This window comes from Podarcis bocagei, assembly GCF_964188305.1.
Source record: "Podarcis bocagei genome assembly, chromosome: 1".
Taxonomy (NCBI): domain Eukaryota; kingdom Metazoa; phylum Chordata; class Lepidosauria; order Squamata; family Lacertidae; genus Podarcis; species Podarcis bocagei.
In genome coordinates this window covers 101,026,940-101,042,062 of record NC_138125.1, presented here as the reverse complement: position 1 = coordinate 101,042,062, position 15,123 = coordinate 101,026,940, and positions in this window count along the sequence as shown.

Genomic DNA, 15,123 nt, shown 5'->3' with positions numbered 1-15,123 from the left:
CCTTATTTACTTGGGACTTCTAAAGAGGCATCCATTTCTTCTTTGAAACCCTGTCCTTTTCCAAGGCTGCAGTTAGTGTGTTCTGCCAAGCCAGGTTTGGGAGACTTCTGTACATTCTGGTCCTCATTTGTCTTTGGCCAGATGGACTTTTAACAGTCGCCAGCCATGCACACTCAATTTCAGTGCTAATTAAACAAAGTCTCTCATTTGTTTGCAGTCCTTTCCATTAATGTACGCCAGGAAGGCACACTTCTCTAACACACAGTTTGAACAAGCCGTACCGTTTTTGGAACATTTAAATAAAAATGTGACAAATAATTGCTTCCTTTTTGCAGTTTGCAGTTTCACGTCAGCAATATATACTTTTCCAGCTCCGCTACAACTAAATTCAACTGCTACTTTTGTTAAGCAGTATCTAAAGGAAAGGTTTGGCTGTGCACAGCTAAGATACAAGAACAAGATAGAAATGATTGTGTTTTATTAGTTGGTTTATACTGGAACTGCCTTGAATGCTCTTTGGAAAGATAAGTTGTTGGGTTCTTGTTTTTGTTTAAAAGCTAAATTAAAACAAGATTGTGATATAAGCAGCAGTGTTTCTGAATGAACAGATTTTGTAAAGCTATGCTGGGAGATCTGAATGTACTTTCTCCACTGATTCATGGAGTGTTACCAGGCATACCTGGAAATGCATGGGTTTGAATCTGGGACCTTCAACACTGATCCCTGCTTGGAAGGCAATGGGTTCTCTGTCATTAAAGGTTTTCAAGCAGTGGTGGCATGGCTGCCTATTTGGGATGCTGTCATGATAGCATTTCTGCATTGGTTGGGAGTGGACAATATGGCCTGTACAGTCACCTCCAACTCTTTGGTTCTATGTGAGCAGGACCAGACATGTAGAGATGTGTCCTAGGCACTGGCTGAGGAAGAGGAGTGCGGGGGGAGCACACCGCCCCCTGCAGTGCACTCCCGGTGGGGTGCCATCGTGGCTGTCTCCCCACCCGCACTGGGCGCCCCGCCCCCAGGACGGGCACCACGCCCCTGTGGGCGGCGCGCCCTGCCCCCAGGATGCGCACCAGCCCCTCCCCGCCTGCTCTCCACCCCCCGGTGCCGGAGCATGAAGCTCCGCCATTGGTCCTAGGTCTATGAGCATAACATACAGGAACTGCCTATCAAACAGATATATATTTTAAAAATGCCTATCTTGCTTTGAAAATTGTTTGTCGGCTGGTTTTCTCTGTGTTCACTGATCATCAACATCGAAAGTGCTGCAACAAACAGGCTATCAAGTGCTGTGTCAATATCAGTGAACCCCCTCCCTCCCAAAAAAAGTTGAGGGTAAATTAGAAGTGAAATAAACAGAAGTATCATTTAGTGGCAAGACCGGGTTCTTAAATGCATGGCCACCCTCTGGAGATGTGACTAGAATATTTACAGCGGTGCCTTCAGCAAACATGCTTCCCTAGTGAGCATCATTGATTAAAAATCCACATTTGTAATCTGCATTTAAAGAATTAATCCATATAATCGCATTAGTTAATCTTATAGCTTTCTGCCTTTGCTTCTTTGTGGCTTGTTTTTTTATATATATAGCAGTAAACAGAAATGTGCCTTTGTTGGCCAGAATATAACTTTTACTGCTGATGATACTATGTAGTTTCATGCCAGAACGGCGCAACTACTTAGCAGAGCTGAAGTGAAAAGCATTTTAAGGCCCCTTCATGCAGGTTTCCCTGAGATTTGGGGGTCACACCAGAGTGTCAGGGCTGAAGTCAGGCAATAGGCTAGCACAACACAATGAATCACTCGATTCAGTTAACTCTTTATTCAAGGAAATCTACAGCACTGGCCTAGTGGCCTCAGCAACTCTTTAAAGGAGGTCTTGCCCCAGTGAAACAGTTGCGAGGACTGAAGGTCTCCCAGTGTCCTTCACAGTGACATTAAAATGAAACTTTCCCAGTGTCCACTAGGATTCCTCATCTCCAGGGTCTTTCCCACGCAGTCTCAGGCTGCATCTGCACACAACCTCCCTCTTCTCTGTCCTCCTTATTTCTCAGCATATTATAGGAGACCGGGGGGGGGGGTGAGCCAGTCAGAGCAGGAAGGGGAAGCTCCCTGGCTTCTTCCGCAGCCAGCCCCTCTGCCTCTTTGCCTCACTCCTCCCCAGCCCCTGCTTCTGCCTCAGAGTCTGAACAGTGTTCTACCATAGTCTCTTCCTGTTCACTGCTGCTGCTTCTGACATCTCCTCCTCCCGGTCTAGTCCTTCTCCCTTTGACCACTTATCGTCATCCCACCAGCACTCCCCTGGCTTCCAGCCTTCTTACTCTGGGAACAAGAGACTGGTACCACCAGAAGTCAGGTTCCAAGGCTGCAGGGGGCACACGTAAGCACCCCTGCTACTGCTTGGTGTTAAGGGGACCAGAATCTATCCACATTCTGACATGTTAGAAATAGCAGCATATGATTTCCCACCTCTGCGTACCCATCTGCATGCACTCAGGAGTAAGGTGGACAAATCTAGGCTCTGATGCACAAGTTTGTGAAAGAAACCTGTTTCCAGGACTCCAAACCCTGTTAGATAGCTACCATGTTACTTGAACCTAAAGGATATCAAGTTAGTACACAAAGTACTCCTGAACTGCCCAATGGAAGAGGAAGAGGAGGAGGAGGAGGAGGAGGAGTAGTAGTTTGAGTTTGGATTTGATATCCTGCTTTATTACTACCCTAAGGAGTGTCAAAGTGGCTAACATTCTCCTTTCCCCTCCTCCCCCACAACAAACACTCTGTGAGGTGAGTGAGGCTGAGAGACTTCAGAGAAGTGTGACTAGCCCAAGGTCACCCAGCAGCTGTAAGTGGAGGAGCAGGGATGCGAACCCGGTTCACCAGATTACGAGTCCACTGCTCCTAACCACTACACCACACTGGCTCTCCAGATGTTGCTGGGTTCCAACTCCCATCAGCCCCAGCCAAAATGCCCAAGGATTGTGATTCAACAACATCTGGAGAGTCAGAGGTTCACCATTCCTGGCTTATGGAAGCACATATTCCTCGGCACAGCCTGTTCATCTGCCAGTCTTTTCATTCGTTTTCTGCCTGGTGATATCCAGTGTGGTGTAGGGGTTAGGGTGTCAAGACTAGGAATCCCCATTCTGCCTTGGGCAGTCATTGCCTCTCAGCCTAACCTACCTCATAGGGTTTTTGTGGGGATTAAATGAAGGTGGCCATATGTGCAACCTTGAGGTCCTTGGAGCAAAAACAGTTAGCTACAAATGCAATAAATAATGTGGGACAAAGGTACAGTCCTGCTGGCTAAAGCGGATGAGAAAAGAGTGAACAAAAGAGCTGGAGGAACTATGGAATGGTGCTGTGATGCCTTGAAATGTGTAGAGGTTGTGGAGTCAAACAATTCGAGTTCTGGCTGATGGAAATACTATGCCATTGAGCGTTTCCTGAAGAGGCCCAGTTCCTTGAGCTGCCATGACTGCTATCCTAGCTAGGGTGTTTAGAAGGCCACAGGGTGACTTTGATTTAGCTAAAATGCTGTATGCATGGCCAACTCCTGGTGGGAGTTTTACCCCAAACCCCTTGAATGCACCATACTGGTTAAAGACGCATTAAACTTCAGACTTACAGCTTCCTTTCAGGACTTTTTGTCTGAGTGTTGTCAGAAATTTCTAGAAATAACCTCATTTCATGGGTGGCACCTATATATGGTGGCCAAGCTGGGAGAGAAATATCGACACTTTTGCTATTTTTCTCATTATCCTCAAGGCATATGTGAATTCACCCTGAGCTTCCCTCTGAAGAGGGTGAAGTTCTTTTTAAAAATGGATTATCCATTTCGAGTTTTATATAAGTACCAAGCCAGCTGATTATGGATCTTCACCAGATTGCACTCATCTTGTGTACTAAGCTAGTGAGATGGATCAGAAAATGATACTTACCATTTCTCCATCTGAAAGAACCCAGACTATATTGTAGGTTGTTGTTGTTTTTTTAATGAACAGAACAAGGCTGACCTCTGGTGCCTAACAGTGAAACTGCTATGTGGTCCATTTGGAGGGAAAGAATACAGGCATGTAACAATTGGCTCAGTGGGTCAGCAATTCAGTGAATAAGTTTAAGAGCATGAAAAGACATCAGTAAGACCTGTTACTCACATAGCATGATTTTAAAGCAGTAGCAAATGCCAAGGTTATATATATAGAGAGAAAGCAGACCTCTGAGTTCCCAGTGTCTATTATTTCAGGCAAGCAAACTTAGTTCTACTTCAAGAATTCCAAATTTGAAAAGCAATAGCAAAGCAATGCTCAGATTATGGGGAAAATATTGGGTCTCAATGAAAGGTGGAAAGGTCTGTCTCCTGACCCTCACCAATTTGAGCCATATCATGGCCTTCCCTTATGTAGTTTTATTGATTTAATAATATCGCTAGATCACTCTTACAGCAAAATCTCAAAGCAGTTTCCAACAATAAAAATGCAAATTAAAACAGAAAAACAAAATAATGGATAATAGAACAGAAGGACACAGTGCTAAGGGTAAGAATGAACAAATAATTCATTGCTGGTTCATCACGGGTTTCATTTTCCCAACCTTAGGTTTGGTTCTTCACATTTATACATCAGTTTGCAAAAATAAAGTTCTCACAAAATACATTTTTTGTATGCCATTTTCTTTGTTATATTTTTGCCAAATCAATTTCCTCTAACAGAATTATGGATTATTTTCAAATATCTGTGCATTTGACTGGACATTTTTCCTACATGTTATTTGGCCGGATAACTGGAATGCAAAGTTCAAAGAAGTGCAATTTTCAAAGAATGGCCGCGTTTCAGTTCTCATACTGTTTCTGAAATTGTGAATTTGGTATATTCACCTTTAGATGCTTAATGAAGCAAATTTCTCTCCCTGACTAGCTATAGGTCAGGGAACGGCCAAGCAAACAGACAGGTTTTTATACCCAGCAGGCCAAATGTCTGCCAAATAATGGGGGGGGGGATTCCAGAGGGTAAGGCCCACCATGGAAAGCCTCCTCTGGTTATCTTAATGATCCAGTGGGCCTCTGTCAGTGTCCGCCTGTTTTCAGTGTCCTCTGCTCTGGTCAGCCAACCATTATCTGAAAAGGTTTTCCTTTAGGCTTCTTAAAACTATAGCTAATGTGACCATCTAAAAACATGTAAGCAGTCACCTTGTGAAATCCAAGTACTGTTGCAAATCCACTAAAGAGGAGATGAGGACAGGGGTCCAATTTTAAAATGGGCATCAAGGTAATGGGCAGCAAGAAAATTGGGCATGGCAAGCATAGCAATAGATGGTGGGGGGCTGTACGAATCAGAAATGGAACACTGCCCAGAGTGGCTGGGGAAACTCAGCCAGATAAGCGGGGTATAAATAAATTATTATTATTATTATTATTATTATTATTATTATTATTATTAATCACTGTTTCCTTAATGCAGAGGAAGCATAGAACACATGGCGACTTAGAAGATCTCTTTAATTTTCTCACGATACTCCTAGAAGCATTCTAGAAGCAGCAGAGATGGGCAAGGCTGTTTGGAAGAATCAGGGGGTTTGATTGCTCTGCCCATCTCTCCCTCTCTGCCTTGTTTCCAGTGGGGGAAAACTAAATATAATTTAAGCAGAAACATAAGAATGCAAAAGCATTCCTTTACACTCTCTCACCCTGAGGGCCTGAGTCTGGCATGCTCTAGGGTAGGAAGGTCAAACACATACTTTAACAGTGCAAACCTGAAAGGTGATTACTTTTGTTTGGATATTGCCCTAACTTTAGGACTTCAGAGTTAAATACAGTGGTACCTCTGGTTGCGAACGGGATCCATTCCGGATACCTGTTCGCAACATGAAAAGAGCGCAACCTGAAGCGCTGTATCTGCGCAGGTGTGCGGTGCGATTTGGTGCTCGTTCGCGAAGCAAGATTTAGCGCTTCTGTGCATGTGCGAGTGGCGAAACCTGGAAGTAACCCTTTCCAGTACTTCCGGGTCGCTGTGGGACGTAACCTGAAAGAACGTAACATGAAGCAAACGTAACATCAGGTATGACTGTAAATGCTTGAAATTACGGTACTGGTAGTGATGCTGACAGCAATAGCCACTAGACAAACACTTATATAAATTATTCTTGCTCCAGGGAGGCTCACCTGACACCTTCATTGAATATTTTTATGCACCAGGCAAAAACATTCCTCTTCACCCAGACCTTGGGCTGATCAAACAATCTGGTTTTTAAAAAGTGTCAGTTGGCTGGGGGGGGCGGGTTATTGGTGTTGTTGTGTTATGTATTTTGTGGTTTTATACTGTGAACCACCATGGGATCTTCGGATGAAGGGCGGTATATAAATTCAATAAACGATAATAAGCCTATGGTTCTAAACAGTTACTAAATCCCATTGATTTCAGTTACTTCTGTGTAAACTGAGCATTCATTGCTTAGTCCGAACTGCAGCTAAGTAAAGTGAACAGACCCAAAATATAAAGTAAGTTTAACCCACTGTTAAATCAAATCTCATCTCCAACTGCATGGTTTGTTGTTTGTCCTCCATTAGATGAAGAATTAATTAGATGAATCTTCACGTAGTCAGTGATCAGAAACAACGATGCGGCTGACTGGGATGAAAGCAGTCTGTTGTGGGATGTTTATTTCTTCCTACCACACCAGCTAATTCATCTGCAGTAATTGGCTTGTGCTCGTCAGAGCAGTGAGGCATAAGCCAGCGTTTTCACACTGATCTGTAGCAATGCTTCCCATGATAACAAAAAATTAACGGTCTCTGCTATTGGCTGCTTTTATTTACATCCAGAGTCTGATAATTAGTGGACTCATTCAGTCATCATCAGTCTCATTTCAAGCCAAACAGGAGAACTTGGTGGTTATAAAATGAGATCAAGGAGGTCACCAAACTGCTGTTGATTACAAAGAAAAAATGAAATGTGATTTTTCTCTCCTAAACTTGCAGCCATAGGAATCCTGCCCTGTACTTGAGCTACTATGTACCCCTAACTATCGTCTCTATTGTAAGTTGTTTTAAACTGATTTTAATATTGTGTTTTAATGTTTCAGTCCACCCAGAAAACCTAGGGTGAAGGGCAGATAATAAATTAATAATAATCTCAATATTCCTATTGCCACTTTAAAAACTATATTTCTCATCAGTCTTGCATTATAAAATTGAAATAAATGAAGCTATTATTTATTCTTAACCACCCATTTTCTTGGGAGGTGTTTTTTTAACTGATAGCAGTTAAAGTACTTGCTTGTGCATTGGAATTTCAAATCATTTCCCTCTAATAAGTCATTAATATTTAACATTAAAAGCAAATTGTTTTGTTCTTTTACATATCCACACACCACCTACCACTAACACAAAATTCTAATAAGTAAGTTAATGCCAGAACTCTTTTAGGCAGATAGTCAAATTGTGTTCAAGGTGTGTGGATTTTCAGTCGATACGAAGCATGCTGCATTACTTTTTTTAACATAAGATATGCCATTTTAACACATTACTATTCCAGTTGTTAACTACTATAGTCAAGATGTTTCAGTTCATGCTTCTTGCTTTCATCTATGGGAGAGTTCCTGAAACTAACTTTTCCCTCAAAACTTGTTTTTATGCTTGAGTGTCAATTTAAGCAGAGTTTGTCTTTTCTAAGAGTTTTGAAAATAATAACCACTTCCCATCAGGGTTCCTCTAAAATACCTGAAATAGAGAAAACGGGCTTTGATTTGGCTGCGTTACAAGAGGTGTTGCAAATCAAGAAGTTAGGAAGTGCAGACCACTTCATCAAGCTCACAGAAGCATGTTTACCCAAAGAAGGGGCTGGTACCAAGTAATCAGGCAGATTTGTGTAGGGCAAGGCTGCCCATGGTTACAAGCCACAAATGCAACATGCTTCCTATAAGGCAGTGTTTCCCAACCACTGTTCCGCGGCACACTAGTGTGCCGCGAGATGTTGCCTGGTGTGCCGCGAGATGTTGCCTGGAGGGAGGCGGGCGAGTCGGGCGGCGAGAGGCGGGGCGGCGGCGGCGAGGAGAGGCCGCCCAGCGCGGGGCTCTCGCCGTCTGCCTGCCTGGCTGCCTGCGAGCTCGGCGGGCAGCGCCTCCGTCCACAGCGCCCGCCTGGCGGCTCTCATTCCCTGCCCCTGCCAAAGCTCACCCAGCCAAGCCGCGCTCTCCTTCCTGCCTCGCTTTGCTGCCTCCCACCCCCAAAGCTTGGAGGTTCCCCAGCAAGGGGGAGGGGAAAAATGGAAACTTACACTTTCGTGCGTCCCTCCCGGCGTGACGCTGCGCGCTGACGTCACGGGGCTGTAATGGTGGTGTGCCTCGAGATTTTTTTCATCAAACAAGTGTGCCTTTGCCCAAAAAAGGTTGGAAAACACTGCTATAAGGTCAAGTCAGTGTGCCTCTGAATAGTGTGGATTGGCAACAAAGGCCTATTGTCTCCCTGACCTGCTATTAGGCTTCTCATATGCATCTGGATGGCCACTAGGAGAACAGGGTGGGCCACTGGTCTGATCCAGCCAGGCTCGTCTTGTGTTTTAGCGCAGACACGCACCAAAGCAGAGGACTTTGATGGATCTTTTGCAGTGATGCCGGGTAAGAGAGCATGGTTGCAGCTGCTCTATTTCGATACTATTGCTTAGTGTAGTCTTTGTGGTGTGCAAGGTGTCATGTAAACCCTGCAAGAGAGTTGGTTTCCGGACTCACAACGCAGCTGTAACATGGACAGAACAGAGGGGTGGACAAAACTAGTTGGCAGCAGATTATGGCCAAGAGGTGAATTTATAACAATTGAGAAGTGTTCATAGCTAAGCTGAGATTTGTAGACTTTAAGTTCATGTATTTTGACTCATGGCTGTACAAGCTAAAACCCACTAAATTTCTTTGCCCGTGCAGCTTCCCAGATATTTGACTAAACATAAATTCAGATGAATGGAAACCCATAGGATTGAGTTGCCATATGTCTAGAATTTCCCAGACACATGTGGAATACGGATGCCCCTAGCAGTGTCCAGGCGGAAATCGGTTTAAAATATCCGGATGTATGGCAGCCTATGTTCGCAGTGCTGTTTTTGCTGATTTTCCATAAAAATAGCTCAAAAATGGTGGTGGTTGCAATTTTGCCAAAGAAAGGCCAACAACTTTTCTACAGTGGTGCCTCGCAAGACGAAAAGAATCCGTTCCGCGAGTCTCTTCGTCTTGCGGTTTTTTCGTCTTGCGAAGCAAGCCCATTAGCGGCTTAGCGGATTAGCGCTATTAGCGGCTTAGCGGGCTTAGCGGATCAGCTGATAAGCGGTTTAGCGGCTTAACGGATCAGCTGATAAGCGGCTTAGCGGATCAGCTGTTAAGTGGCTTAGCGGCTTAGGATCAGCTGGTAAGCGGCTTAGCGGCTTGGGAAAAAAGGGGAGGAAAAAACCCCGCAGGAACTCGCAAGACATTTTCGTCTTGCGAAGCAAGCCCATAGGAAATTCGTTTTGCGAAGCACCTCCAAAACGGAAAACCCTTTCGTCTAGCGGTTTTTCCGTCTTGCGAGGCATTCGTCTTGCGGGGCACCACTGTATCTGAATTTTTATTGTCTGAAATATGACAAACCCTACTGCCAGGTATAGTTTGAAAGGGAGCAGCAATTAAATGAAGTACCGAAATTATGGAAACCAGACATTTCAGATAAAAGCCAGTGATCATATAAACTTGATAGCCACTTAATTTCCAAATTTCAGCATACTGAATGTGTGTTTAGAAGTAGCAGCTCACACACACACACACACACACACACACACACACACACCCATACATTTTATAACCAAGATTTCAAAATATGATTTATGAACAAAATGGTATGATATAAAATCAAAGATGTCTCATTCAACAATGACTTTACCTGGAATATTCCAGTTAAAGCGTTTTTCACAGTCTAAGAGCACAATTCAATCACAAAAGCAGTTAATGGCACAAAGCCACTAAGGCTATACAAGGGGTAGCACAAAGTCTCCAATATGCATCGTCATTTCACAATTCAATGGCATGGTGATTGCTACTTTAAAAGGTGGTTGAAGCTTCTTTTCCCCACGCAAAAGAGATGAAAGGCAACATATGGGGCAGGGGTGGAAAAAGAGGCCCTTCTTCTGTTGAGGTACAATAATGACCCCAGTAGGGTGTGTATGCCTGAACAGAGCATTTAAGATAACTAGATATATCTCCTTTCTTTTAAATCAAAGGGCACCTATCCTTAGAGATCAAGCTTCTTCTGAAGTTATTCCTTCCATCACCACCAAAATCATGGCAACTGCATAAAAATGCCTGCCTTCTCTTTGTTCCCCTGGCTAGCACTCATTCATGATTTGTATGGATTGTGTACATTTGGAGAAAGAGTCCTCGTTAGATTGATGCTATGAGTTGTAGCTCCGCCCAAAGAACAGAATCCCAATGGAACCCAATGGTTCTGTACAGTATTTAAAATTCTAAAATATTAGAACTGTAGAGTTGGATGGACCCCAAGGGTCATCTAGTCCAACCCCCTGCAATGCAGGGATGAATCACAGGAAAGCATCCTGAGGTTATCGAGCTTACACTCTTCAGAACATATGCCTTTAAAAATTAAGTGTCGGTGTTTAAGCAATACTAGGGAAAAGCAAAGCTATTCACAGAGATTTTCTTGCAAATATATTCAGCAATGCTGAAAACCACCGTCCCTTGTTTTTCTGGGGCAAAAGTGTTCCCCTCATCGTTTACATCATCCCCATTTGCTATCACTTCCACTTGCATTCCCTTGCGCTTGGTGATTGCTCTTGGTACCAAACAGGAACTTAAATTGTTCAATAACATTTTCTGCAATTGTTGACCTCAAAATCAAGAGAATGTTCAGCACACCCCTAAAGAAGACGCTAACGTCTCCATTCTAACAGTTCAGTAATGGGAAAGGTTATGGACCACCGGTATGAAATTCACGGCATGTAATGCCTTGAAGGAAAATATTATGAAAATGATATATAGGTGGTACATGACCCCAGTCAAGCTTGCAAAAATATATCACCTGTCTGATAACAAATGCTGGAAATGTAAGGAGGCTGAAGGGACATTCTTTCACCTCTGGTGGACTTGTCCAAGAGTGAAGGCCTTCTGGGAAATGATCTATAATGAGTTAAAAAATGGTATTTAAATATACCTTTACTAAGAAACCAGAGGCCTTCCTCTTGGGCATTGTCGGCCAGAAAGTGTTAAAGAAGGACAGAACTTTTTTTATGTATGCAACTACAGCAGCAAGAATACTCATCGCAAAACATTGGAAGACACAAGATTTGCCCACACTGGAAGAGTGGCAGACGCAACTGATGGACTATATGGAACTGGCCGAAATGACTGGCAGAATCCGAGATTTGGGAGAAGAAACAATGGAAGAGGATTGGAAAAAGTTTAAGGACTATCTACAAAAACAGTATAAATTGTATGAATGTTAAGAAATGGTACGATCCAGAAAAATATGGTTCCAGTAACTCGACTGAAAGATATAGAAAACTAAGTGATATGTAAGAAAAGGTCGAAACTTAAAGTAATATGTTCAATCTAAGTTACAACTAATTGATAAAGATTACTTGAAGTCTAGAAATATAACATTTGAGAGGTATAAAATAAGAAATTAAACAAGGTAATAATTTGCTGGTATTTTTATTACAGAGAACGCAGGGTAGGGAGATGTGAGGAAGTCCAGTTATACAAAAAAAGTGTTATGAACAGTTGTGCTCTTTTTTTCCTTTTTTATATTGTCTGTTGGTGTAATTGTATGTCTTTTCGTTTGTTATTTCCTTGGTGAAGGGATTCTATGTGTTTGGTATGTGACTTTCTATTCTATTTTCTATTCTATGTTTGAAAATTGAATAAAATATTTTTTTAAAAAAAAACAGTTCAGTAATTACTGTATCTGTTTTTACAGTGACTAAGTCAAGAATGAAATTAAAGAGCCTTTCTAGTCTAGTTTTATCTTGACAGTCAGAAGCAAAGAATTCTAAGAGCTAGATTAGCAGCCCACCTTCAACTGGCATGTGGCATTTCTCTGAATGGTTCCAAAAGGGCCATTCTGCATGCCTCTGCAGGGGGCACACCATAGTCTGGTGGTGCAGCAGCGCCCAGGATGTCAGGTAACCAGGGATTAGCCTTTCTGCTGTGCTCCTGTGAGATCCCACAAAAGGCTGAGGCAAAAGTGCCAACTTGAACAAAATATTGGGGGGCCCAGGTGAGCCCGGCCCCACATAACTGATCATATGACATGGCACACGTAGACCATTTGAATGGCAATGCCCTTCAATTTGGGGAGAGGTAGCCCCCTCGAAAAATTTGTTGCAAAGACAAAGGGACCTCAGCCCCTAGGAATTGGCTCCTTTGGCTGAGGGATCTTGCAGAATCCTATGAGGAATCAAGTGGCTAAGGGCCACTTTGCCCCACGAGCTTCCCCACCTACCTTTCCTCAGTGCTAGTGCCTCAGTGGGTTGCTTGGGTCACTGGGAAACAGAACCCAAAAAGGAATTTTATTCCCAACCTCTGGGTTGCGAGTCTCTTTCCTTTCCCTTTGTGTGTGCATCTATATTGTCAAGTGCTCTCATGCTCTTGTCACAGCTATAACATGAGGCAGGATTAAAAAAGTAGAACCCTGGGAGAAGCTATGATGCAGGCATGCCCCTAGCTTAATTGGGGCCCAACCTTGTCTACAACCTTCCCTGTTTGGCCAGCAGGATCTTGGATATTTGATCTGTACCATGGAGGGACCCAACACTGGTCAACTCCCATGGGTGGCTGGGGTATATCCCAACCAACTGGAGGAATGGCACCCCAACAAGGCCTGGTTGGAATGAAGGCATGATTCCCACCCTACTGCCATGTCAACCCCACTTACCTGCGGCATAATGAATAAAATGGTGGCAAGTTTTCACCCAAGACAGTTGCCTGGTGTGTATTATTCCCACTGTACCCACAAGCTGCAAATCTGTGATTATCCCACGTTTGGAAAAAGGGACATAGCATCAAAATAAAATGGGAAAAAGCCTAGCTTCATTTGGTGAGCATATGCACCAGTGGGTTAAAAGTTCCCTGGAGAATCAAGCCAGGCCTCAATTCAGGTATTTTTAAATATAACTTCCAGTACAGCGTGGGGCTGCTTATTCTACTCTGTGCAGAGCGACACCAACTGCGGCAGCTTCTAAAGAATTCTCAATCCACTCATAAAATTAAAATGTAAATTAGAATACGAACACTATAAATAACAGTCCTGCAATGGTGGAAAATGCAAACAAACAGATTTGCCAGATGTTAGCGAGAAACATTTTCAATGTCATATTGAAGAGATTGGTTTTGCCTTCCCTACAGAATTAAAACTTGCCGTAAAATGAACTCTGGATGACTTTTCCCTAGCTTTGTACATATCCCCAAGCAGCGCAAACTCGAAGTCTATGTGGAAATAGAATGGTGATTAATCTAGTGTTCTTTATTCTGCATGAAGAGTTACTTAGAAATACATTTGAAATACTTGGAAATCAGTCCTTCCAGAGGCTGTCAGGATTCTAGGAGGACAAAAAGTGAGTGTGCTGATGAAAACAATGATGAAAATATCCCAAAGGTGCAGAGAAGCCCCCCCCATCTGTCAATTATCTAACATCATAATGACATCAAGTGATTGAAGCTGTCAATGGTGGCCCACGGGAGTGGGGGAGGTAGTTCGAAAGGCTTGCTCAGTTCTGTAGGAAGCATTGCACACAGGGCAGAGCGAGCTTTGCAAGCCCTGTGATTGGTACTTGGGGGAGGACTAAGCATGGTGGTTGCCAAGCCTTTTCAGCAGTGCTTTGCATGAACCCATTAATCCATTGCCAGGAGCCTGGGAAGCACTGCAAACTCCTTTCAGCCAAGCCCTACCCTTGCCTTCCCCACAACTTGGCCTACCTGACTGCTTTGATATGTGGAACAGGCAGTGTTACAGGTGCCAAACAATATTCATGCTGCACTGTAAGAAATCAATGTTTTCATGCAGCAGCACTTCTAACACTTTGGAACTCGTTGCCCATCAACATCAGGCAATTGGCTTTGCTGCAATCTTTTTGGTCCTGCTTAAAACATGTTTGCTTAGGCAAGCCATAGGTGTTGGTGTGTTTTAACCTCTTTTTAGTTTACTGCTGATATTAACGGCTTTTAATGAACTGTTTTTACTGATAATTTCGATATTTCATATAAACCTCTTAGCGGTTTCATTACAATCAAGAGTTATATAAATTTTGTTAAATAAAATAAAATGTAACAATTCCTTCAGGTGGGCATGGCTTGCATGAAATTGCTTCATGGACCAAAGCTGGCCAGCAGGCCGGTGGTTCCACATCCCTGCTTTTAGCCCTCTTCAGGGGCTAATATTTGGCAGAAAAATTAACACATGAGAAAGTGGGCTGGAGGACACCAGTTTTTTCACCTGACCCCTTTCATGACTTGGACAGCAATTGACTGCAGTCAGGAACCATTCTGTACAGATGGAGGCTCCCTCCATATTTTAGGAACCTGATGAAACCTGTAACTGCCCATGTGTACACACTGACCAAAACTGGGAAAGAACTCATTGCCAATGTCTTCTTGACAAATAGTGACAATCTTGCCATAAGATATGGACTCTCACTGGTAAATAGGAACAGTTGAGGGTGTATACTAATATTCCCTTAAAGGATGGGTAAAGAACCTGCAGCCCCCTCACAGGCTGTTGGACTCCAACTCCCATCAGCCCTAAGCAGCAGAACCAATGGCCAGGGATAACTGGAGTTGTAGTCCAGTAACTACTGGAGCACCAAAGCTTCCCCATTTGGAATATGTGATATAAAATATGAGGGAGCCCTTTCCTCCCTGTTCTGCTCTCCCACTTCTTTCCCCCTAACTTGTGACTTTATTATTTTACCATTGTAAAATATACACATATTAAAAGGGAGCAGCTGGGACTGTTCACAATATATTGGCAGTGGAACTAGTGTGAGAGAATAAGTATTGTTTACATACAAATGGCCTCATTTATATTTGGCACTTCTTGGCGACTGTTTTCCAGGCCTCTGAGTTTTGTTCTAAACAACTGAACCAGAAGTGGGAAAT